Source organism: Hyla sarda, chromosome 1 (assembly GCF_029499605.1).
Source record: "Hyla sarda isolate aHylSar1 chromosome 1, aHylSar1.hap1, whole genome shotgun sequence".
Taxonomy (NCBI): domain Eukaryota; kingdom Metazoa; phylum Chordata; class Amphibia; order Anura; family Hylidae; genus Hyla; species Hyla sarda.
In genome coordinates, this window is record NC_079189.1 from 14,176,812 (window position 1) to 14,202,765 (window position 25,954).

The 25,954-nt window shown below is 41.9% G+C and overlaps 1 protein-coding gene across 1 annotated transcript in view; it reads right to left on the reverse strand.

Moving 5' to 3' along the window:
• The window catches only part of LOC130312355 (vomeronasal type-2 receptor 26-like), a 67,234-nt gene that overhangs the window by 38,824 nt on the left and 2,456 nt on the right, over nt 1-25,954 (reverse strand). The window contains exon 2 of the mRNA XM_056552573.1: nt 3,727-3,839. The gene's annotated coding sequence lies outside the window, so the exon portion shown is untranslated. The remainder of the gene's footprint in view (nt 1-3,726; nt 3,840-25,954) is intronic.

Consider the following 25,954-nt stretch of genomic DNA (forward strand, 5'->3'; position numbering starts at 1 on the left):
GGTATTGTCTTTTGCTGATGACACAAAGATATGTAACAGGGTTGATGTTCCTGGAGGGATTTGCCAAATGGAAAAGGATTTAGGCAAACTAGAAGAATGGTCAGAACTTTGGCAACTGAAATTTAATGTGGATAAGTGCAAGATAATGCACCTGGGGCATAAAAACCCTCGGGCAGAATATAAAATATTTGACACAGTCCTGACCTCAGTAACTGAGGAAAGGGATTTAGGAGTAATTATTTCAGAAATTTTAAAGGTAGGAAGACAACGTAATAGAGCAACAGGAAACGCTAGCAGAATGTTTGGATGTATAGGGAGAGGTATAAGCAGTAGAGATAAGTGCTCATGCCACTGTACAGAAGACTGGTAAGACCTCACTTGGAGTATTTGTGTGCAGTACTGGAGGACGTATCTCCAGAAGGATATAGATACTCTAGAGGGAGTTCAAAGAAGAGCCACTAAACTAGTACATGGATTTCAGGATAAAACTTACCAGGAAAGGTTAAAAGACCTTAACATGTATAGAAGAAAGAAGAGACAGAGGGGATATAAATAGAGACTTTTAATTACATAAAGGGAATCAACACGGTAAAGGAGGAGAGCATATTTAAAAGAAGAAAAACTACAACAAGAAGACATAGTTTTAAATTAAAGGGGCAAAGGTTTAAAAGTAATAACAGGAAGTATAACTTTACTGAGAGAGTAGTGGATGCATGGAATAGCCTTCCTGCAGAAGTGGTATCTGCAAATACAGTGAAGGAGTTTAAACATGCATGGGATAAGCATAAGGCTATACTTCATGTAAGATAGAGCCAGGGACTATTGATAGGATTCAGATTATTGGGCAGACTAGATGGGCCAAATTGTTCTTATATGCCGACACATTCTATGTTTCTATGTGAGGGTAGGCATGGTGGGGATACTGTAAGGCATCACATTTTTTAACCTCCTGCTGTATGCAGGATACTATGCCTCATACTAGTAAACCACTACACCATCACCCTTACTGGTGCAACCTCTAGCCAACCAGGCCTGGGCCGCCTGGCTGACAAAATTTGTCAATAAAACACGTTTCTCAACCTCATACTGTAGGCTGGCTATAACATTTCTCCAGTAAACCACTATGCTATGACTGTTGATGGTGCAACCTCCAACCAGCCAGGCCTGGGCCGCCTGGCAAAATTGAAAAAATCTTTTAGGAACCTGTTACTTCCAGGCAAGTCTGGACTGTCTGGCTGGGGCAAAAAATAAAAATAAAAAAAAGTTTTGTCTCTGTTTGGCACACAGTTTAGATCTTGCTGTCAAACATTCCTGATTCATACTTGTGTGGGTCTCAGTGATGGGAAAATCTTTAAGGAATCTGTTACTTCCAGCTAGGTTTGGGTCACCTGGCTGGCAAAAAAAAAAAAAACATTTTTGAACCTGTTACTTCCAGACAGGCCTGGGACGCCTGGCTGTAAAAATTTGAAAAAAAAATATTTTAGGAACCTGTTACAGGGATGTGGAAATCCTATCGCCCTATGCCCGAGACATATAGTTCTGGGTGCCGGGCAGGTGAATTTTCCATAGATTTAGGCCTGTATCGGGAAGCAGGGCCAAACCGACTTCCCCCTTTTTTTTTTATAATGCCGGCGCTCACGGTGTATGGAGTGAGCTCCTGACTCGAGCCTGCTCCATACTAGGAGGCCCCCTGCTGATTTCAGTAGCCAGCGGTCGCCACTAATAGCCCGGCATGTGGCGATCGCCGCGGCCGGCTATTAGCCCTTTAGATCACTGCTGTCAAAGTTGACAGTGGTGTCTAAAGGAATCTTTTAACCATCCCTGGTGGTCTAGCAGGGTGGATGGCCCCCCTACAGCCCTATTATGAGGGGGGGGGCGATACCCTGTGGAGGTAGCCGGAGGGCTTAACTCTGCATTCATGGCTGCCCCCATAGATGTGCACTTGATTGAGCCTGGCTTGAGCAGGCTCAACCAAATGAACACATATCAATGGAGTTCAATAGAACTGCATTGATCTGTATGAGGAATCTAAATGATTCCTCCTAAAAAAAAGTGTATTTAAAAAAAGAAAGTTTAATAAAAGTTTAAAAACACCCATTAACCCCTTCCATATTAAAAGTTCATATCACCCCCCTTTTCCATATAAAAATATGTAAACATAATAAAAATAAACATATTTGATATTGGCGCGTGTGTAATTGTCTGAACTATTAAAAAATAACATTTTATATCCCGTACGATAAATAGCTTTAACGTTAAAAAAAATACCAAATCACAGAATTTTTTTTTTTTTTATGTTTATAACATCATATCCCCCAAAAAATTAAGCAAAAAAGTCTACAGCCCAGTATATGGAAAACTAAAAATGTTATAGGGGTCAGGATTTTTTTATTTATTCAAAAGTAAAAAAATTAAAAATAATAATTAAAACATGAAGGAAATTTAACAAATTTGGTGTTGGTGTAATCAGTCCGACCTAAAGTATCAAAATAAGTAAGTTTGTATGTAAGTTTGACCACAAGGTGAATGGCAAAAAAAGAAAACCCCCACATTTGCATTTTGTTCAATTTCACCTGACAAATAATTTTTTTGTTTCAGAGCATAAGTTATAGAAAATTTAAGGTGTCATTACAAAGTATACTTGGCCCCGCAAAAAACAAGCCTCATATGGGTCTGTAGATGGAAAAATAAGTGTTATGGTTATTATAGGACAAGGAGGAAAAAACAAAAGTGCAAAAACTAATAAAGACCTTATTTACATGCTATTTTGGTTGAAATTATTTTATCTACTAGGAAAATGGATTTTCTTGAGGGACAAGTAGATTGTGTTACTCTTTAGTCCCTTGGACAAGTAATTATAATGTTTTTTTTTTTTTATTTCCACACCCCTGCTGTTACTTCCAATGAGGCCTGGGTCACCTGGCTGGCAAAATAAGAAAAAAATCTGTGCCAAATGACACTGATTTCACAGTATTACCCCCACCCCTGCTGTACGCTGGCTGATGCCAGTAACATCAGTCTGCCACCTCCTTCTGTCCACTGCCTGATGCCGGTAATAACAGTCTGACAACACCTGCTGTACACTAGCTAATGACAGTCCACCAATTCTGTAGTTACTCCCAAAAAGGGATCATTTTTTGAACGCCTGGAGAAATCCATGCCATCTTCTTCACTTGACAGACTAAAAAGCTCTTGCTACTCCCAAAAAGGAATGATTTTTGGAACATTTGGAAAAAGCCACTGTGGCTTCAGATACCTCTGTGTGCATTTAACATCGGCAGGCATCTAATATTAACAAGGGATACTTGATGCGCTTTAATTTAGTGTAAATAACACTTGAATACATACTAAGCAGTGCCAGAGAGGGCTTCACAGCTGTAAGGCAGTGTTAGATACATGTTTCGGGCTTATTTTAGTGCCGATTCGCGTCAAACCGAGTCGAATCGAATCGGCGATTTTGAAAAAGTTCAACAAAACTGGTGACTCAAACTCAAAAGTTTGCTCATCTCTAAATAGCCCATTTGGAAATCTATTTAGTGAGTAAAACGGTGTTGTGTGCAATAATTATATGACCTGCTGTATGAACTGTGTGTTCTCCTTGGCCTGGCATTCTGTGTAATAGCATTGCTTTTCACATTAATTGTTGTCAAATTATTGTTAAATTAATTATGTGATGCCTGATTTCCGGAATAACACTTTGGGATATAATTTTTATTTGACACTTACTTTTGGATGATTGTATAAATTCAAAATATCTGCTGGTTCAAAATCTTCACTGACAAAACCAACGACTTCACCATGTTGACTGCAGGAATAATTGGGGACATCCTTTCTTTTCCCTGATAAAATATTGAGCATTTTGTGAATATACGTTATCTTTTCTTCACAAGTATCCAATATATGATAACCCAGAGTGATATTAGGGAGGAGATCCAGGTTCTTGTTCACCTCATCAATAGCGAAGATAAAAGTCAGAAGTTCCATGTAGAGTTTTTCATTTGGGCTGTGGTTGTGTCATTTAAACAGAAAACACATAACTTTGTTAGTCTTCTTTTTCTTTAATGCCTTGAAACCAATTTTTGTGGTGCTCTAATGTTTATAGCCTCTAACAATTTGTGTAAGTAAAGATGGCCAATGAATAAATGAAAGAATGATCCAGTACTTGAAGAAAATGCAGCTTTATTGGTAGATCCTCGTTAAAACAGCATGGAACAACTTCACAACGTCTGACACATCTTGACACGTTTCAAGTACATGCGCTCTTTTGCCAAAAGATACACAGGTCGGTTTACATCACATTTAAATAGGTAATTCCACAGGTGAGTCAAATGAGTTAATAATAGCACACCGCTAGGTAAAGAGCAATCTTCAAACCAATTATAACCAAAATGTATAACAAGTAGTGTTGCTCGCGAATATTCAAAATTCGAATTTTATTCGCGAATATCACATATTCGCGAATTCGCGAATATTCGCGAATATAGCGCTATATATTCGTAATTACGAATATTCGTTTTTTTGTTTTTTTTTCACAGTACACATCACAGTGATCATCCCTCTCTGCTTCCAGCTAATGTGGTGTAAGAAGGCTCTAATACTACTGTGTGAGACCGGTGCGCGAATTTTCGCATATGCGAATTTTCGTTTATGTAAATGTTTGCATATGCGAATTTTCACATATGTTAATTTTCGCACACGCGAATATTCACATATGCGAAAATAAAACAAGAATATTACGAATATGCGAATATTCGCGAATATGACGAATATTCGTCCATATATTCGCGAATTCGAATATGGCCTATGCCGCTCAACACTAATAACAAGTAGCCATATTCCGTTTGTAGTTGGGTGATCTTTGAAATATCATTATTTACAAACAGAATATACAGGAAAATGAATGCTTCCACTGCACATTCTAGGTCCAATGCGAAAAATCTATAATGGACCTTGCCTCAATAAAAATGTAGGACAAGAAACGCATGGTAATGTGAATAGGACCAATGAGATACACGTCAAGACTTCACATTCTATATTTAAATATGAAGACGTTTTTCGTGGTATAGTTGGTGAATGCAGAGGTACGGGTAAAAGCAATAGCCTAAAAAGTGGTGTAAGCAATAACAAAAAATAAATGAAATTATGAGAGCATGTAAATATATATGGGGAGGAGGAAAAAATGAAAGCAGAGTAAATCCATATGGCATATATTGATGTGTTTTCAATTATGAAATAGCAATTATTTTCGGAAATTTAAACCATTGGGTATTCTGGAATCTAAGGTAAATTGCCGAACGACCTCTCTGTCCATAAGTTTACATTGAATGTCGCCTCCTCTGATGTTCATATGTACCTTCTCAATAGCTTACACCTGAATGGAACAAATATTCCTCTTGTGTTCTTGCATGAAATGTAATGATGCACTGGAGCGATTTCTTATGCTTGTGTTAGAAATGTCATAGACATGTTCCAGGAAACGAGTTTTGAGTTTGCATGTAGTGTAACCTACATATTTTTTGCAACATTCCTGACATACAATTATGTAAATACAATTGGTGGTATTACATTTCAGATGATTTTTGATTTGGTATGTTTTGTTGTTATCAGCAGTGCTGAAACTTTTGCACAATTTAAAAATTTTGCATGGGAGGCCTACGGTGGAGCCACACTTGAAAAAGCCTGAAGTACGTAACCAGGGAGATGCACTTTTGGTTTGAGATGTGACAATACTTGGGGAGAGTAAGTCCCCCAAAATGGGTGCTTTTTTGGGGACCACTTTACAACCCAATTTTAGTATTGTGGACATACATTCATCATATGTCAGGAGATGTAAATTGTTGAATATGATATGTTTAATCTCTTTTAATTGAGGTGTGTATGTGATACTTAAAACCAAGGCTGACATTTGACGTGTCCTGGTTGATTTGTTTTTTGCATGTCTAGGGAGTAGGTTCAGTCTCTCTTATTGACTTGTCTGTATGCTTGTACTTTCTCTCTATAGCCGCATAACCGTAGTCTAGATGTTAGTTGTGTGGCTTACTTGTGGAAGTCTGTTATGGCCAAGCAATTCTGTTATAATCTGGTTAATTTGCCTACTGGTATGGCTTTTACAGTGTGTGGTGGATGATTGGAATCTGCTTTGAGAACTTTGTTGCCTGAAAGAGGTTTGCGGTAAGTGGATGTGACTAACGCAAGTCCAAAAATGTCAAGTACACTGTCAGAATGGAACTCAAAAGTAAATTTGATGTTGAATAGATTGGAGTTGAGATAGTCTACAAAAAGTGGTATGGGAGAGACGTCCCCCCTTCATATGAGGAAGAGGTCGTCTATGTATCTTCCGCACAAGTTTGTGACCAGAAAACGTGTTTGACACCGAATAGATGAACAACTCCTTTCAGTGTGAGGGTGCGTTCACACGGAGTAAATGAAGAGTAATTCACGCTGAAAAATTTACGGGCGAAAAAAAATAATTTTTTTTGCGCGAAATTTGTGGGAAATTCACGCGGTGCAATTCGCGCGGAATTGCATGCGGAATTGCGCGTGGACATGGGGGAGAAAGAAGTGAAGGGGTTTTCAGCCATTTCCGTGCAAATTGCGCGCAAATTCTGCACAAATTGCACGCAAATTGCCCACGAATTGAGTGCAAATTCCGCACGAAAACGATTTCAGGCGGAATTTTTTTTTACCATTGACTTCTATTGATTTCTGCTAACGGATTACGCTTGAAGAATGAACATGCTCTTTCTTCAAGCGGAACGGAATTCAACGTCGGAATTCTGCTAGCAGAGTTTTCGCAGTGTGAACAGGCCAGCAGAAATAACATTAAAGTCAATGGGCAGAGGAGATGTGCATTCGTTTGTAGCGGAGAATTCAAGAGGAATTACTCGAGTAAATTCCTCCTGAATTACTCCGTGTGAACGCACCCTGACACTGTTAGATTCGTGAGGGAGGGGGAATGTCGGGCTCCCATCAAAACTCCACTGGATTGGAGAAAAAACACTCAATCAAATGTGAAAAAATTGTGTGTGATAGGAAACCATAAGAATCTCTTAAAATTAAACCAATCAATTCATGGGTGTAATTACTGTAGCTACACAAATGGAATTTCAAAGTGTTCAGGGCAACCTCCCATGGTATGCTAGTATATAAAGACGTAACGTAATTTACTTTTTAGAGTGTGGACGCTACCATCCTGCAGTTAAATCTAGAGGTATTTTGAATTTATCCTCCAGAAACTTAAGTGAACATCAAATTTCTGTCTTAGAGCGAGGTTTAAATTTCTCTCCAACCAATTTGTTTGATGTCTACAATACACTTTAACTATAAAACTGCACTTTTTTTTGCATCAGAATCCAGTGTTGATGTATGCATTAATGAGGGATTTAACCCCTTAAGGACGCAGCCCTTTTTCACCTTAAGGACTGAGCCCTTTTTCGCAATTCTGACCACCTTCACTTTACGAATTAATAACGCAAAAACTCTTTTACCGAATATTCTGATTCTGAGATAGTTTTTTCGTGACATATTCTACTTTATTTTGGTGGTAAATTTTCGGCGTTACTTGCATCCTTTTTTGGTGAAAAATCCCCAAATTTCGTGAAAATGTTGAAAATTTAGCATTTTTCTAACTTTGAAGCTCTCTACTTGTAAGGGAAATGGATATTCACAATAAATTTTATTTTTCTTCACAAATACAATATGTCCACTTTATGTTGGTATCATAAAATGGACATAATTTTGAAAAAATTTGAGGGCTTCAAAGTAGAGCAGCAATTTTCAAAAAATTCATGAAAATTGCTAAATCTGAAGGGACAGATGTTACAGAACTAAAACACCAGAGACCCGATCAGCCCGGAATTGGAGAAAATTGCATGTCTGAATTGATTCCGGTCTCAGGACCCCCCTGGGCGATGTGCCGGGGTGCCTGCTGAATGATTTCAGCAGGCATCCGGCTCCGGTCCCCAACCGGCTAGCGGTGGGGACCGGATTTCCCATGGGCGTATGGATATGCCCTGTGTCCTTAAGGACTCGGAATGCAGGGCGTATCCATACGCCCTGTGTCCTGAAGAGGTTAATGAATATTCATTAGTATTTTTGGACTTGCTTTTGAAGGAGATTGCGGGACAGCCCATAGTCACATCCACTTACCGCAAACCTCTTTCAGGCAACAAAGTTCTCAGAGCAGATTCCAATCATCCATCACACACTGTAAAAGCCATACCAGTAGGCAAATTAACCAGATTTAAATAGAATTGCTCGGACATAGACTTCCACAAGGAAGCCACACAACTAACATCTAGACTACGGTTACACGGCTAAAGAGTGAAAGAACTACAACAAGCATACAGACGAGTCAATAAGAAAGAGACTGAACCTACTCACTAGGCATGCAAAAAACAAATCAACCAGGACACATCAAATGTCAGCCCCCGTTTTAAATATCCCATACACACCTCAATTCAAAGAGATTAAACATATCATATACAACAATTTACATCTACTGACATATGATGAATGTATGTCCACAATACTAAAATCGGGATGTAAAGTGGTCCCCAAAAAAGCACCCACTATGGGGGCATTACTCCCCAAGAATTTTCACATCTCAAACCAAAAGTGCATTTATGTGGTTACGTGCTTCAGGCTTTTACAAGTGCAGCTCCACCGTAGGCCTCCCATGCAAATTTGTCAAATTGTGCAAAAGTTTCAGCAATGGTGATAACACCAAAACATACCCAATTAAAAATCATCTGAATTGTAATACCACCAATTGTATTTACATCATTGAATGTCAGGAATGTTGCAAAAAATATGTAGGTTACACTACACGCAAACTCAAAACTCGTTTCCTGGAACATGTCTATGACATTTCTAACACAAGCATAAGAAATCGCTCCAGTGCATCATTACATTTCATACAAGAACACAACAGGAATATTCGTTCCATTCAGGTGTATTCTATTGAGAAGGTACATATGAACATAAGAGGAGGGGACATTCAACGTAAACTTATGGACAGAGAGGCCTTTTGGCAATTTACTTTAGATTTCAGAATACCCAATGGTTTAAATTTACGAAAATAATAGCTATTTCATTATTGAAAACACATTAATATATGACATATGGATTTACTCTGCTTTCATGTTTTCCTCCCCATATATATTTACACTCTCTCATAATTTCATTTATTTCTTGTTACTGCATACACCACTGTTTAGGCTATTGCTATTACCCGTACCTTTGCATTCACCAACTCTACCACGAAAAACTTCTTCATATTTAAAAATAGAATGTGAAGTCTTGACGTGTATCTCATCGGTCCTATTCACATTACCATGCGTTTCTTGTCCTGCGTTTTTATTGAGGCAAGGTCCATTATAGATTTTTCACATTGGACATAGCAAGTGTAGCGGAAGCATTCATTTTCCTGTATACTCTGTTGGTATATAATGATATTTCAAAGATCACCCAACTACAAATGGAATATGGCTACTTGCTATACATTTTGGTTTTAATCAGTGCGAAGGTTGCCCTTTACCTAGCGATGCGCTATTTTCATTTAACTCACCTGTGGAATGACCTATATAAATGTGATGTGAACCGACTTGTGTATCTTTTGACAAAGAGAGCGCATGCGCTCGAAACGCGCCAAGATGTGTCAGACGTTGTGAAGTTGCTCCATGCTGTTTTAACGAGGATCTACCAATAAAGCTGCATTTTCTTCAAGTGCTGGATCATTCCTTTATTCATTGGTTAGACATGGAGGGTCTGAGTGTGGATCCATGCACGAGCTTCCTTCAAGTAAAGATGGTCACCTTAAAGAGAATCTGACAGCTATTTCACCCGCACTGAAACCAATATACTGGGTTATAGTGTGGATGAATAACTGTAAAAAGAAGGGTTACTTAGGTTTTAAAGGGGTACTCTGCTTCTCAGCATTTGGAAAACTGTTCTGAACGCTGGAGCAGGGAGCTCGTGACGTCATAGCCCCGCCCCCTCATGATGGCACACCCCACCCCCTCAATGCAAGTCTATGGGAGGGGGCATGACGGCCGTCATGCCCCCTCCCATAGACTTGCATTGAGGGGGTGGGGCGTGACGTCATGAGGGGGCGGGGCTATGATGTCACGAGCTGCCGGCTGCAGCGTTTGGAACAGTTTTCCAAACACTGAGCAGTGGAGTACCCCTTTAAGTTTAGGCATTTCCTTGACTTCTTCCCATTATGATCTCATTGCCATTGCGCTCCAACATGCAATGGAGCTGGAGCCAGCTGCCATGGTTCATCAATATCACGGCCCACCCCCTTCTGTAATGTGAGAGCCGGGTATAACAAAGAGCTGATCGCTCATTCCTACCCCGCAGACTCTCATGACGTGGCAGGGGGCAGGCCGGGTGTGGATATTGATGAGACAGGGTAGCTGGGCGAGCTGGCTGCCCACCTCAACTGCATCTTAGAGCGCAACAGCAATGAGATGGTGATGGGCAGAAATGCCTAACTTAAAAATGTCAGTTACTCTTCGCTTCACAGCTATTCAATAACCCAGTATATTGAGTTTAGTACAGGTGAAATAGATGTCAGGTTCTCTTTAAGAGTGTATTCACACATACAGTGTCCTGCACATATTTGATGTGCAGGATTTGAATCTGTTTACAGTCATTTAGTTTACACGGTAAATGGTTTATATGGTTTACAAGTACTATATGGACTCGATACTATACGTTTGAGTAGACCCTTACGGTGTCATCTGGTTTGTGAAAACACATGTTGAAGTTTAGTAGAACTAATCACCTTAAATGGCAGCTACCCAGCTGTCTTTTTATAGATCAGAAAAAGGTAGGATCATATGACATTGTGTGGTGCCTCATGGGCATCCCCATAATGCCTTGCATACAGTCCTCTTTTAAACACATGCAATAATGAGGTGTGAGTGACAGACTCAAAGTGATGGTTAAGTGGATCAGCATAGGTCACTGGAAAACAGCCCAACCAAAAGATCCATTTGTTTTTTGTGGGTATACAGCAAGGAGAGGGAGGACCTCAAACAGAGAGCATGAAATAGTAAAACATAGAATATGTAGATAGATAAAAATCCAAGAGCACTGTTGAAGGAGGAGATACCACCTATCTCCTTTCTTTCTCTTCCCCTTAATCATCATCCAGTGATGATGATCTCCCTAGAAGGTGGTGGCAAAGAGAAATGCCAATGGAGAACACCCCCCCCCCCCCCCATTTAAGTGACCCTGTCCCTTATACCAGTAAAAGTTTCCTTATCCCATCTACAGTTGACCCTAACTGGACCCTAGTCCTAGACAATTATTCCAGATTTTGTCACCCAGGAATCCAAATTGACCCCATAGGTCTCACTGAATCACTGAAATAGATTTTTTTAAATATATTTTTCATTGAGGAATTTGTCAATTTGATTGTGGCAATGGGGTACTCCGCTGGGAAAAAAAATTCTAAATCAACTGGTGACAGAAGGTTAAACAGATTTGTAAATTACTTCTATTTAAAAATCTTTCTGACCACAGTGCTCTCTGCTGACACCTCTGTCCATTTTAGGAACTTTCCAGAGTTGGAGCAAATCCCCATAGCAAAGCTATCCTGCTCTGGACAGTTCCTGACATGGACATAGTTGTCAGCAGAGAGCACTGTGGTTAGACGGAAAGGGAATTCAAAAAGAAAAGAACTTCATGTGGAGCATACAGCAGCTGATACGTACTGGAAGGATTAAGATTTTTAAACCGAAGTAATTTACAAATCTTTTTAACTTTCTGTCACCAGTTGATTTTTTTTTTCCAGTGGAGTACACCTTTAAACAAACGTGTACACTCTATATTTTGTGGCACAGAACTCCTGGACTTTGTCATATTCCAAGGGAACATTTTAGGGCCACATGGGATATTTCTGCAGTCAGGAGAAATTGTTTAACACATTTTGGGAGTTTTTTCTCTCTGTTTACTCCATGTAAATATAAAAAATGTGGGTCTACATCAGCATCTTAGTGTAAAAAATTTAATTTTTTTAATTTTCACAGCTAATTGTAGGGATCGATCGATATCGCTTTTTTAGGGCCGATACCGATACTCTGTGGAAGTTAGGGCCGATAACTTATACCGATATTCTGGTATAAGTTATCAGAATATCGGTATAAGCGGGCGCTTTAAGTAAATGAACTGCCGCAGCTTTTGCGGTGCCAGAGACCACCACCGCCACCTGCTTCTCTCCCTCTGCCTGTCCTGGGGTCCTGAGTCTTATCATTGCCTCCCCATTCACGGTTTTATAATTACCTGTTCCTGGGGTCCGTGGTCCGCGCTACTTTTAGCTCCGGCGCCGTCCTCCTGAGCTGTCACTGCGCCACTGACGATGACGTTGCGTTGAGGACGTCACTCGTCATTGCGCTACGCAGCGCAGAGCGTAACACAGGATGCCGCATGAGCCAGAAATAGCGCGGACCCCGGGAACAGGTAATTATAAAACCGGGGATGGGGGAGGCAATGGGGCAGCGGCGGCAGCGGTCTCTGGCCGATGCAGTGGGGAGTGTGGTGCATTATCGGATTATCGGCATGGTTATTGCCGATACCGATAACGTCCAAAATCGGGAATATCAGCCCATAATATCGGCCAAACGATAATCGGTCAATCCCTAGCTAATTGTTCCAAAAATCTTGGTATTACCTCTGGGGTATAAATGCATACTGCATCCCTTGTTATATTCCTTGAGTATATTGAGGGGGATTCCACTGTCTTAGCACTATGAGGGCTTTGTAAACGCAACATGGCCCCCAACATGCATTCCAGCCAAATCCAAAAATGCCAATGGCACTCCTTCCCTTCTGAGCCTGCCATGTACATGTAAAGCACTTTTAGTCCATATATGGGAAATTTCCATCTCATTTAGGGACTCATTAGGGATATAGGTTGAACTTGATGGACTCTGGTCTTTTTTCAACCTTATGAACTATGTTATTTGTGTTACAAATTTAAGGGTAGTTTTTGTCCTTTTACCCCTTGCAAAAATGAAAAATGTATGACTAACCACTTTCTGTCTTTCTGGTGGCCGTGGCATCCACACAGAATTTAACATCCACATATGGGATATTTCTGTTCTAATAAGAAATTGTGTTACAAATTATAAGGACCACTTTTTCCTTTTATCTCTTTTGAAAATGAAAAACTTGGGGCTACACTAACACGTTAGTGTAAAATAATAAAAGTTTTCAATTTTGCAGGCAAGTGTTCCAAATAATAGATGGACACCTGCCAGGTCAAGTTACTCACTGCACTCCTCGTTACATTCCTTAAGGGGTGTCATTTCCAAAATATGGTCACTTGTTGGAGGGTTTTCACTGTCCTCATACCATTAGGGCTTTATAAACACAGCATGGTCCCCAACTTCAAATTAAAAACTTAACTGGTCTCTAAACAAATAACATTTATGTAAAAATTTGGAAAGTTGCTGTTAATCTTTTAAGTCCCTTTTAATGTTCTAATAAAGTGAAAGCATGTTAAACAAACAATGACAACATAAAATAGACATATTTTAAATGTAAATACATATCTAATCTATTTGGCATGCCCAGTTTCCTTTCAAGTAGAGATTTTAAATTTAGAAAAAGGCAAATTTAAAAAACAAAATTCATGTAATTTTGGAGTTTTTCACAAAAAAACTTGCAAGTATCGACCTACATTTGTCAATAGCATAAAATAGCATTTGTCCCAAAAAAACTCTCAAAATCTCTAGGAAAAGTAAAATTGTCCCAAAGCTATAAATACAAGTGACACATATCTTTTCTAAAAAAAATTTGCAGTGTCCTTCAAGTCCCAATAGGCTGCGTCCTTCTAGGGGTACTCCGGTGGAAAACAAATGTTTTCAAATCAACTGGTGCTAAAAAGTTTTACAGATTTGTAAATAACTTCTTTTATAAAATCTTTATCCTTCCAGTACTTATCAGCTGCTGTATATTACAGAGGAAGTATCCCTTTAAGAAGTTAAAAGAGTACTCCGGTGGAAAACATTTATTTTTGAATCAACTGGTGCCAGAAAGTTAAACAGATTTGTAAATGACTTCTATTAAAAAATCTGTACCCTTCCAGTACTTTTTAGCAGCTGTATGCTACAGAGGAAATTAATTTATTTTTTGTCTAGTCCACAGTGCTCTCTGCAGACACCTCTGTCCGAGTCAGGAACTGTCCAGAGCAGCATAGGTTTTCTATGGGGATTTTCTCCTGTTTTGGACAGTTCCTGATACGGGCATCAGATGTCAGCAGAGAACACTGCCTACAAGTAAAAAAAAAATTCAAAAAGAAAAGAATTTCTTCTGTAGAAAACAGCTGCTAAAAAGTACTGGAAGGATAAAGATTTTTTAATAGAAGTAATTTACAAATCTGTTTAATTTTTTGACACTAGTTGATTTAAAAAAAAACCTTGGTGTCTGGCTGCTTTAACTATTGTATATAGAAAATCTCTCTCTCCTGATCCCTCCATATGAACCATCAGTCAAAATTTTATAAATCCAGATTGGAAGGAAAGGAAGGGGTAACCTGTTAGGGTTCATTCACATCGCGTGTTGGCAATAAGGCAGCCAAATCAGATGGGAGCAGCAGCAGATAGATTTGAAATCTCCCGCCAGATCCGGCTGCTGTATTGTGAAAACGTGGTGTGAATGCACCATATCTCCCTATAGGATGGATAATAGGAAACTTACAGTAAGCATAAAACCCTTCCTATAAATTCATGGTAAGATGGAGCTCTGATTCTGAGGCATCTATTGAGGGCGAACAGTCCTCCTATGATGAAGTCTCCGCTCTGATGATATTCATATTCCAGTCCGGTGATCAGATTGTTTTGGCTGAGTCTACACTGTGTTGGTGATTTCTGTAACCCATGTCCATAGGAAGTGACACAAATCACTATGAATATATGAAACAAAATTGAATACATTGAATTGTCACAATATCCCAATGACAACAGAACAGAAGTCATCATGATCATATTGTCCTATATTGTCCATGTCATTTACAGCTACACAGATCCTGCGTCCTTCTCTGTCTACAGATCCAATGATTCAGAGCTCAGGATACAGGGTTTATATCTATCAACTGAGATTAAATTTACATCTCAGGTGAAGCTTTTCCTCTTTCGGGAATTCTAAAACATTTTCCTTTGCATGTACTAAAATTATGTTTATCAAAACAACTTAAGATTTATATGTAGCATCTCTTAATATATGTATCGACCAAAGTAAAAAGAAAATATGAACTCTTACTCTAGACAGCTGCGAGCACAGCTCATACTTTAACCCTTGCTGGGCTGAACAATATGAGCTCAGCCAAGCAAAGAGTTAGGCTGGTTTCAGACTACGGAATCTCCGGGCAGAAAATTTCCGCCCGGAGATTCCGAGTGCGGCCAGCACCGACTGAATCAGAGCAACCCCTTTCTTCAGGCGGTAATTTCTAAGCGGATTTTACATTCACAAATTCCGCTTCACAAATTCCGAAGTGTGAATTTGTGAACGGAAAACCATTCACTACACTAGCGGAATTTCCGCCTACAATTTCAAAGCAGAATTGCAGGCGGAAATTCCGTAGTCTGAACCTAGCCTTAGGGCTACAATAGTAAAAAAAAAAAACAACAACTTTGGACATGTCAATCAGACATATCAAAAGTTGTTGATCGCAGCGGATCTTAGTCCTGAGACATGCTGTGATCATTAACGACAGGCCGTGGAAGCAGGCGGCATTTCGCTCAGCAATGCCACCTGCATCCCCGGCCTGTCATTAATGATCGCAGCGGGTCTGAGGCGTAAGACTTGATGTGATCAAAACAACTTTAAACATGTCTGTGCCCCAGACCAAGTAGACCAAAAAAAGGTTGGTAAGTATGTGTCTGTTAACAATGTGCGTTTTTAGCATGCCTAAAAACGAGCCTTTAGCTATTCCAGAGTACTCCAGGATCTGAAGACTCATCCTCTATAGCAGTACGGGTCTCCGGCACCGCAGAAAGGGGGCATGTCGACTACCGCACAAAGTGGCCACCTACACGCCCCCACAATGCAGCGCTATGGCAGAAGAGCCGGAGATTGCCGAATGCAGCGCTCTGGCTCTCCCATAGTGTTGTATTGAGGGGGCATGTTAGCCACCGCTTCGTACGGCCGAGAATAAGGTTGGAAATTATGGGTCTGTCTAAAAACAAGCCTCCAGCTATGGCAGAGTACTCCAGGATCTGAAAACGTATCCCCTATCCTAAGGATAGGGGATAAGTGTCAGATCGTGGGAGGTCCAACTGCTGGGACCCCCGGCAATCTCCCGTACGGGTCCCCGGAAGTCTGCATAAAGGGAGCGTGTTGACCACTGCACAAACAAGTGGCCAACATGCCCCCTGAATTCAGCGCTATGGAAGAGCCGCATAATGCAGCGCTGCAGCTCTCCCATAGCGTTCTATTGAGGTGATGTGTCAGCCGCCATTATGTGTGGTGGTCAACACTCGCCCTTTGTGCGGACTTCCGGGGCCTTGTATTGGAGATCGTGGGGGGTCCCAGCGGTCGAACCCCTCGCGATCTGAAACGTACCTCCTATCCTTAGGATAGGAGATAAGTTTACACATCCTAGAGTACTCCTTTAACTACAACTACCATCATTCCCAGAAGACACCCTTCAGCTGTCTGAGAATGATAAGGGTTGTAATGTAACAACATCTTGAGGCTCCTTGTTTGGGAATGCAATAGTTTATGGGTTTTCTCCCCAGGGAAATCACCCTAAGTATAATTTGTAAATGAAGCGTGACGACCACGGGGCTGGAGTATCGTGACATCACAACTCCGCCCCCGTGTGATGTGGTATGGAATGACAGATTGTGGGGGTCCCCAGTGGTGGAACCCCTGCCATCATACATCTTATCCCCTATGCTTTGGATGGAGGATAAGATGTATTAGGGCCGGAGTTCCCCTTTAATAAAAGCGTTAACCATTCATTGAAGACAATTTATGAGAGGCTTCAAAAAATGAGAGAGGAGTAAACCTATCAGACAAGAGGTCGCAGACATAAACACAATTACTGTGTTCTAAATATCTATGGAAAGGGGGTGGTGTACCCTTAAAGGGGTACTCCGGCTCTAAGACATCTTATCCCCTATCCAAAGGATAGTGGTACATTTTTGTGGTATCTTGCATCCTTTCTTGGTGAAAAATCCCAAAATTTGATGAAAAATTAGAAAATGTTGCATTTTCCTAACTTTGAAGCTCTCTGCTTGTAAGGAAAATGGATATTCCACATACATTTTTTTATTCACAAATACAATATGTCTACTTTATGTTTGCATCATAAAATTGAGTGTTTTTACTTTTGGAAGACACCAGAGGGCTTCAAAGTTCGGCAGCAATTTTCCAATTTTTCACAAAATTTTCAAACTCACTATTTTTCAGGGACCAGTTCAGGTTTGAAGTGGATTTGAAGGGTCTTCATATTAGAAATACCCCATAAATGACCCCATTATAAAAACTGCAGCCCCCAAAGTATTCAAAATGACATTCAGTCAGTGTTTTAACCCTTTAGGTGTTTCACAGGAGTAGCAGCAAAGTGAAGGAGGAAATTCACAATCTTAATTTTTTACACTTGCAAGTTCTTATAGACCCAATTTTTAAATTTTTACAAGGGGTAAAAGGAGAAAATGTATACTTGTTTTTGTAGCCCAATTTCTCTCGAGTAAGCACATACCTCATATGTCTATGTAAAGTGTTCGGCGAGCGCAGTAGAGGGCTCAGAAGCGAAAAGGGGATTTTGGAGAGTACGTTTTTCTGAAATGGTTTTTGGGGGCATGTCGCATTTAGGAAGCCCCTACGGTGCCAGGACAAAAAAAAAAACACATGGCATACCATTTTGAAAACTAGACCCCTTGAGGAACGTAACAAGGAATAAAGTGAGCCTTAATACCCCACAGGAGTTTCACGGCTTTTGCATATGTAAAAAAAAAAAAAAATTTTCACTAAAATGTTGGTTTTCCCCCAAATGTCAAATTTCTGCAAGGGTAAATAGCAGAAAAGACCCCCCAAAATTTGTAACCCCATCTCTTTTGAGTATGGAGGTACCCCATGAGTGGACCTGAAGTGCACTGCGGACGAACTACAATGCTCAGAAGAGAAGTAGTCACATTTGGCTTTCGGAGAGAAAATTTTGCTTGGGGGGCATGTGGCATTTAGGAAGCCCCTATGGTGCCAGGACAGCAAAAGAAACCCCACATGGTATACCACTTTGGAAACTAGTCCCCTTGGGGAACGCTACAAGGGGTACAGTGAGCATTTACACCCCACTTGTGTTTGACAGATCTTTGGAACAGTGGGCTGTGCAAATGAAAAATTAAATTTTTCATTTTCACAGATCACTTTTCCAAAGATCTGTCAGACACCAGTGGGTGTATATTCTCACTGCACCCCTCATTACATTCCGTGAGGGGTGCAGTTTCCAAAATGGGGTCACATGTGGGTGTTTTTTTTTTTTTTTGCTTTTGTCAGAACCGCTGTAACAATCAGCCACCCCTGTGCAAATCACCTCAAATGTACATGGTGCGCTCTCCCTTCTGAGCCTTGTAGTGCACCCGCAGAGCACTTTGCACCCACATATGGGGTATCTCCGTACTCAAGAGAAAATTGTGTTACAAATTTTGTGGGGCTTTTTTCCCTTTTACCGCTTGTGAAAATGAAAAGTATAGGGCAACACCAGCATGTTAGTGTAAAAAATTAGATTTTTTTACACTAACATGCTGGTGTAGACCCCAAATTCCCCTTGTCATAAGGGGTTAAAGAAGAAAAAGCCCCCCAAAATTTGTAAGGCAATTTCTCCCGAGTACGGCGATACCCCATATGTGGCCCTAAACTGTTGCCTTGAAATAAGACAGGGCTCCAAAGTGAGAGAGCGCCATGCGCATTTAAGGCCTGAATTAGTGATTTGCATAGGGGTGGACATAGGGGTATTCTACATCAGTGATTCCCAAACAGGGTGCCTCCAGCTGTTGCAAAACTCCCAGCATGCTTGGACAGTCAATGGCTGTCCGACAATACTGGGAGTTGTTGTTTTGCAACAGCTGGAGGCTCTGTTTTGGAAACAGTGCCGTACCAGACAGTTTTCATTTTTATTGGGGAGGTAGGCTGTGTAGGGGTATGTGTATATGTAGTGTTTTTTACTTTTTATTTTGTGTTAGTGTAGTGTTTTTAGGGTACAGTCACACGGGCAGGGGCATGTTGGGAGTTGTAGTTTTGTAACAACTGGAGAGACACTGGTTGGGAAACATTGTCTGTTTCCTAACTCAGTGTTTCCCAACCCGTGTGCCTCCAGCTGTTGCAAAACTATAACTCCCAGCATGCACTGATAGACCATGCATGCTGGGAGTTGTAGTTTTGCAACAGCTGGAGTTCCAACTACAACTCCCAGCATGCCCTTTGGTAGTCTGATCATGCTGGGAGTTGTAGTTTTGCAACAGCTGGAAGCTATGAAAAAATGTGCATCCAGCTGTTGCAAAGCTACAACTCCCAGCATGAACAGACTACCCAAGGGCATGCTGGGAGTTGTAGTTGGAACTCCAGCTGCTGCAAAACTAGAACTCCTAGCATGTATGGACTATCAGTGCATGCTGGGAGTTATAGTTGCAACAGCTGGAGGCACACGGGTTGGGAAACACTGAGTTAGGAAACAGACAATGTTTCCCAACCAGTGTCTCTCCAGTTGTTGTGAAACTACAACTCCCAGCATGCCCAGACAGCTGAAGGGCATGTTGGGAGTTGTTGTTTTGCAACATCTGGAAGAGCACAGAATGGAGACCATTATACAGTGGTTTCAAAACTGTAGCCCTCCAGATGTTGCAAGCATGCTGAGACTGCCCAGGCATTCTGGGAGTTGTAGTTCGGCAACATCTGAAAGGCCAGATGTTGCCGTACTACAATTCCCAGCAGGCCTGGGAATGCTTGGAGTTTCGGTTTGCAACATCTGGAGGGCTACAGTTTTGAGACCACTGGTATAATGGTCTCCAATCTGTGCTCTACCAGATATTGCAAAACTACAACTCCCAGCCTGCTGAGACCGTCCAGGCATGCTGGGAGTTGTAGTTCTGCAACATCTGAAGGGCCAGATGTTAGAGAACTACAACTCCCAGCATAGCTGGGCAGGCTGAGATGTGTAGTTTTGCAACATCTGGAAGAGCACAGATTGAAGACCATTGTACAGTGGTCTTCAAACTGAGGCCCTCCATATGTTGCAAAACTACAACTCCCAGCCTGCCCAGACAGCCAAAGGCTGCCTAGGCATGCTGGAAGTTGTAGTTTTCAAACTGTAAGTAGCAACAGTGAAGATCACCAGATCTTCACTGTTGCTACTAACAACGCCGCCGACGTCCACTTACCCACCAACGATCCGCCGCCGCAGCCGCTCCTGGTCCTCCGCTCCTCGCCGCCGCTGCTCCTCCAGAGATCCAGGTACCGCTGTCCCTCCGGTCCCCGCCGCCATCTTCTTTCTTCCCCTGGTCTCCCCGCACGCCTAGGGGTGGGGAGACCAGGGGAAGTTAACCCTGACCCCGGCCTGTGATAGGCCATTCACAAGAGAACGGCCTATCACAGGTGCCACCTTGCTCCTATCAGTTAAGATCACCGCCATTTTCCGGGCTGGTCGGGTCACAATAGACCCAATTAGCCCTGAATAGCCGCAAATCACCTGCGATTTGTGGTGATCGCCGACATGGGGGGGTCTCAGGACTGAATGATTACAGCAGGCATTCCCCTCAGATCACTGCCAGGCGCCCTGACAGTGATCTGTTTTTGCTAGGACGTTTGAGAACGTGCACAGACATTTTAGAGGGCAGGGGCTCAAAAAAAGAGGGCACTTTTCATAATTTGAAAAACGTCTGCCAGACTTAATGGGCAGATGTGCTGCGGCCCAGGGATACAGTGGACTCCTTCCAGGCCTCCTCGACATTCCTAGCCCCCAAAAAAGTTGGTGCTTTTGTAAAATCGAGTCAAGAACAGTTTCTATGAAGGTCTGCCATGTGTATATACACTTTGGCTGTGATGTCAGTATTTACAGAAAACATGTGACAGCTGCCCTATAATATACTGTATTATAGAGGAGATTTATCAAAACCTGTGCAGAGAAAGAGCGGTGCAGTCGCCCATAGCAACCAATCAGATCGTTTTGCAGAAGGCTTTTCTTCTGCAAAGGTTTTAATAAATCTCCCCCTATATGCCCCGGTCTGCTCTATATGACAGAACCCATCCCCAATCACCCAGCACTCATCACCAATCACCCAGCACCAATCAACCATCACCCATCCCCAATCACCCAGCACCAATCACCCAGCACCAAATCACCCAGCACCAAATCACCCAGCACCAATCACCCAGCACCAATCACCCAGCACCCATCACCCAGCACCCATCCCCAATCACCCATCACCCACCTTATGCAGGAATCTCCACACAGCTCTGGTTCTTACACTGAGGAGATGGACACCACACTAATATATACTTACATGCTACAATATACTAGAGTTGGCAAAAAAAAGAATTATAAATATACAAAGACGGCCGGGTATAGCACAGCATACAGGATGGAGGCAGGGAAGCTCCGCCTACATTGCGCACAAAACTGACTTCGAATACTAGCAATGTGGGGCAATACCTAGAAAATGGAAAGACCAATTTTTGTATACTGCACTGTAACCTAGTGTATTGGGTTTAGTGCGAGTAAACAGCCTGTCAGTTTCCCTTTAATTATATACCGTACCCTCCTTAATTCCCTATATACTGTGCCACCATTCATCTATTAATTCCCTATATACTGTGCCACCATTCATCTATTAATTCCCTATATACTGTGCCACCATTCATCTATTAATTCCCTATATACTGTGCCACCATTCATCTATTAATTCCCTATATACTGTGCCACCATTCATCTATTAATTCCCTATATACTGTGCCACCATTCATCTATTAATTACCTATATACCGTGCCACCATTCATCTATTAATTCCCTATATACCGTGCCACCATTCATCTATTAATTCCCTAAATACTGTGCCAACATTCATCTATTAATTCCCTATATACTGTGCCACCATTCATCTATTAATTCCCTATATACTGTGCCACCATTCATCTATTAATTCCCTATATACTGTGCCACCATTCATCTATTAATTCCCTATATACTGTGCCAATATTCATCTATTAACCCCTTAAGGACGCAGGACGTAAATGTACGTCCTGGTGAGGTGGTACTTAACGCACCAGGATGTACATTTACGTCCTAAGCATAACCGCGGGCATCGGAGCGATGCCCGTGTCATGCGCGGCTGATCCCGGCTGCTGATCGCAGCCAGGGACCCGCCGGCAATGGCCGACGCCCGCGATCTCGCGGGCGTCCGCCATTAACCCCTCAGGTGCCGGGATCAATACAGATCCCGGCATCTGCGGGAGTTCGCGATTTAAATGAACGACCGGATCGCCCGCAGCGCTGCTGCGGGGATCCGATCATTCAGAACGCCGCACGGAGGTCCCCTCACCTTCCTCCATGCGGCTCCCGGCGTCTCCTGCTCTGGTCTGTGATCGAGCAGACCAGAGCAGGAGATGACAGATAATACTGATCTGTTCTATGTCCTATACATAGAACAGATCAGTATTAGCAATCATGGTATTGCTATGAATAGTCCCCTATGGGGACTATTCAAGTGTAAAAAAAAAATGTAAAAAAATGTAAAAGTAAAAGTAAAAAAAAAAGTGAAAAATCCCCTCCCCCAATAAAAAAGTAAAACGTTCGTTTTTTCCTATTTTACCCCCAAAAAGCGTAAAAAACATTTTTTATAGACATATTTGGTATCGCCGCGTGCGTAAATGTCCGAACTATTAAAATAAAATGTTAATGATCCCGTACGGTGAACGGCGTGAACGAAAAAAAAAAAAAGTCCAAAATTCCTACTTTTTTAATACATTTTATTTAAAAAAAATTTTTATATGCAAATGTGGTATCAAAAAAAAGTACAGATCATGGCGCAAAAAATGAGCCCCCATACCGCCACTTATACGGAAAAATAAAAAAGTTAGAGGTCATCAAAATAAAGGGATTATAAACGTACTAATTTGGTGAAAAAGTTTGTGATTTTTTTTAAGCGCAACAATAATATAAAAGTATATAATAATGGGTATCATTTTAATCGTATTGACCCTCAGAATAAAGAACACGTCATTTTTACCATAAATTGTACGGCGTGAAAACAAAACCTTCCAAAATTAGCAAAATTGCGTTTTTCGTTTTAATTTCCCCACAAAAATAGTGTTTTTTGGTTGCGCCATACATTTTATGATATAATGAGTGATGTCATTACAAAGGACAACTGGTCGCGCAAAAAACAAGCCCTCATACTAGTCTGTGGATGAAAATATAAAAGAGTTATGATTTTTAGAAGGCGAGGAGGAAAAAATGAAAACGTAAAAATTAAATTGTCTGAGTCCTTAAGGCCAAAATGGGCTGAGTCCTTAAGGGGTTAATTCCCTATATACTGTGCCACCATTCATCTATTAATTCCCTATATACTGTGCCATCATTCATCTATTAATTCCCTATATACTGTGCCACCATTCATCTATTAATTACCTATATACTGTGCCACCATTAATTAACTATATACTGTGCCACCATTCATCTTTTAATTCCCTATATACTGTGCCACCATTAATGAACTATATACTGTGCCTATAAAAGAAAAAACTTTGCACACCACTTCTCACGGTGAAGTAGATTTAGATTTTATTAGCAATCCAATAGTTAAACAGTATGACGTTTCGGTCCTACCTGGACCTTCATCAGATCTATAAATTATACAAACAAAAGGTGTCAAAAAAGGGGGAAAAAGGTAAACAGAATACCTAGTAACATAATGGTTAAGGAAAAGAAAGGAAAACATAATTGTACAGTAATATCCAAGTGCAGGCCGACTCGAATCCAATCAATCTCAGTAGTAACTACTGGAATCATTAATTTGCAAAGAACTGGTACCTAATGATACAGTGACAAGTCTCCTAAAATGTTACTTAAGACATGACAAAGTTGTGGATAGGATCAAGTATCCGTCCTAAAGGTGAATGAAGCACCATAAACAGGGTATGTCATAGGTATAAAATTTACAAGATCCTATGTAATATATACAAACGAGTATAACAATGTACAAAGCATGTGGGTGAAAAACCGTAATCGGGATATAACATCAGTATACAGTCTGCAAGGTATGTTATCATATGTATATGGGTATAACATGGTATAGAATATGTCATGTAGAGCGGATATAACCTTAGGGTTCTTATGGAGACTTACCCGGATTGCTGTGGAGGTCAGAGTAAAGAGCCGGCGTATAGCCGTGTGTGGAGGTAGTCTGAAGTGCGACCTATGGTCGCTGGAGGCATCAGGAAACTGAGGTGGAAGGGGAGATGTTTAAATGTGGTGAGGAAGTGATGTCACTTCCGGTTAGTCCATGTATATATACATGGACTAACCGGAAGTGACATCCCTTCCTCACCACATTTAAACATCTCCCCTTCCACCTCAGTTTCCTGATGCCTCCAGCGACCATAGGTCGCACTTCAGACTACCTCCACACACGGCTATACGCCGGCTCTTTACTCTGACCTCCACAGCAATCCGGGTAAGTCTCCATAAGAACCCTAAGGTTATATCCGCTCTACATGACATATTCTATACCATGTTATACCCATATACATATGATAACATACCTTGCAGACTGTATACTGATGTTATATCCCGATTACGGTTTTTCACCCACATGCTTTGTACATTGTTATACTCGTTTGTATATATTACATAGGATCTTGTAAATTTTATACCTATGACATACTGTCACGATGCCGGCTGGCAGGAGGTGGATCCTCTGTGCCAGAGAGGGATTGGCGAGGACCGCGCTAGTGGACCGGTTCTAAGCCACTACAGGTTTTCACCAGAGCCCGCCGCAAAGCGGGATGGTCTTGCTGCGGCGGTAGTGACCAGGTCGTATCCACTAGCAACGGCTCACCTCTCTGACTGCTGAAGATACTGAAGATAGGCGAGGTACAAGGGAGTAGGCAGAAGCAAGGTCGGACGTAGCAGAAGGTCGAGGCAGGCAGCAAGGATCGTAGTCAGGGGCAACGGCAGGAGGTCAGGAACACGGGCTAGGAACAGACAAGGGAACGCTTTCACTAGGCACTAAGGCAACAAGATCCGGCCAGGGAGTGCAGGGGAAGTGAGGTGATATAGGGAAGTGCACAGGTGGAAACTAATTAAGCTAATTGGAAGATTGGGCCAGGCACCATCATAGGTGCACTGGCCCTTTAAATCGCAGAGACCCGGCGCGCGCGCGCCCTAGGGAGCGGGGCCGCGCGCGCCGGGACAGGACCGACGGAGAGCGAGTCAGGTACGGGGACCGGGGTGCGTATCGCGAGCGGGCGCCACCCGCATCGCGAATCGCATCCCGGCTGGAGGCGGGACCGCAGCGCACCCGGTCAGTGGATCTGACCGGGGCGCTGCAGCAACGAGGATGAGGCGAGCGCTCCGGGGAGGAACGGGGACCCGGAGCGCTCGGCGTAACAGTACCCCCCCCCTTGGGTCTCCCCCTCTTCTTGGGGCCAAAGAACATGAGGAAAAAAAAGTCAATTTTTCCGTGATGAGGTCCGATGCACATTAGGAGGGGTTCTGTGCGGAAACGCATGAGACAGTCCAATCTTTTATTGTTAATACAATAGATGTAGAGGGGTCTGGCGAGACTGGTCACAGGGACGTAGAACCTGTTGATAAGAGAGGCCGGTTGCTGCGGAGGAGTTGCAGGAGCCGGCGGAGGAGATGGTTGTTGTAGCTGCTGTGTCTGTGGCAGCAGCTGCTGTATCTGTGACTGAAGTTGCAGTGTCACGGTGGTCAAGTATGCCAGC